We start from the raw sequence: 1,235 nt of genomic DNA on the forward strand, positions 1-1,235 counted from the left end.
TCTCTCCTAAAACTCTCTCTCTCTCTCTTGCTGAAAGTAAGAATACAATTGTGGTAAAATCTCTCTTTGCCTCCTAACACTTAGGCAAGTATATAACTATTAGGCTAAAAACTCGTCAGGGGTAATCTTGTAATTTGGTGAAGCCTTGGGTTTAAAGTCGGCTGGAACCAAGTCGCGCGTTCCGCGTCTCGACATCGATCGATGGTACAGGATGTACATCGATCGATCATAATCTTCAATCATCGAGGCTTCTCTTCTGTATCGATCGACGGCACTGAGTGTGCATCGATCGATTGATTCTTCTGCATATCGACCTCTAATGGTCAGCTCGGATGAAATCTCTTTTAAGCTCCTAAATGCTCCATAATCATCACTTTACTCCAAGATGCTCCTGAACCTGAAAACATACCTAATAGGATAAAATATATAATATATAGATAGTAAAACACTTATATACAATGGACGAAAATGGGTCATATCCATGGTATATCAACTCCCCCAGACTTACCATTTTGCTTGTCCTCAAGCAAAACAAACAGACAATCTCTCTGAAAGAGGTTTGAAAACAGCAGGGACTCACAGATTTAAAACATAGAAATCATCACCTCTACAATTTCGCAATCCACATCTAAAAAGTCCTAAACACAAAAGCACATTATGCAATATCCTAGCTTAGCAACCAAATTCAACTAGCCAACAACTCATCAAATCCTGTCTGACATTCCCCTCTACTAACCTGATTTCTTAGCAAAAATATAAAAGTGCAGGCTTTACCTTGGGAGTATCGATCACAAGATGCAATGATTTTCAGACAAGTATCTGGAACTGCGGGTAAAAGTTAGTTCATAATTTCTCTCTTGAGTCAAAATCTGCTTTTATTGCAAGATTAGTGACCAAGATTGGACAGGCTTCCATGAATCAAGACTTAATGGTGGTTGCCACCAAGCCCTGTTCACTTCTTTTTGACCTATATCCAAGAATTCTTTGTGAAGCGAGCCTTTAAGATTGCCGCCTCCAAGTCCCGTTCGAATTCTTTTATTGGAATCTTTATGAATCAAGCCTTAATGGTTTAGCCACCAAGTCCTGTTCAGATTCCTCCTAACTAAATCGTAAGTCCTATTTAAATAATAAATTTCAGAATTTTTTATTTTTTTATTTTTTTTTCAGATAACACTAACTACTCTAGGGTCGAAATAGAGAGAGAGAAAATGATAAATGAATCTACACAAGGCGTT

The sequence above is a fragment of the Brassica oleracea genome, chromosome C7 (assembly GCF_000695525.1).
Source record: "Brassica oleracea var. oleracea cultivar TO1000 chromosome C7, BOL, whole genome shotgun sequence".
NCBI classification, from domain to species: domain Eukaryota; kingdom Viridiplantae; phylum Streptophyta; class Magnoliopsida; order Brassicales; family Brassicaceae; genus Brassica; species Brassica oleracea.